We start from the raw sequence: 217 nt of genomic DNA on the forward strand, positions 1-217 counted from the left end.
CATTAGACATAAGTACATTGAAAGTAAATGATAATGTGCAGCTCCTCCTTTGTTAACTTAGGTTTTCATATAACCATTCTTCTGAAAAAGTAAAAATTTGAGAAGTCAGTGTTGACAGGTATTGCTAAAAAATGGTATTAAAACATACAGGGAAGTAATAAATAGATAGATTTATATACTTACCATATTGATATTCACATTGTTATCTTGTAATCTT

General features: G+C 27.6%; 1 protein-coding gene across 2 annotated transcripts in view; it reads left to right on the plus strand.

Annotated features, from left to right (window-relative positions):
* The window catches only part of LOC119586261 (ataxin-3-like), an 8,958-nt gene that overhangs the window by 908 nt on the left and 7,833 nt on the right, over nt 1-217 (plus strand). The gene's annotated exons all lie outside the window — the stretch shown is intronic.

The sequence above is a fragment of the Penaeus monodon genome, chromosome 21 (genome assembly GCF_015228065.2).
Source record: "Penaeus monodon isolate SGIC_2016 chromosome 21, NSTDA_Pmon_1, whole genome shotgun sequence".
Taxonomy (NCBI): domain Eukaryota; kingdom Metazoa; phylum Arthropoda; class Malacostraca; order Decapoda; family Penaeidae; genus Penaeus; species Penaeus monodon.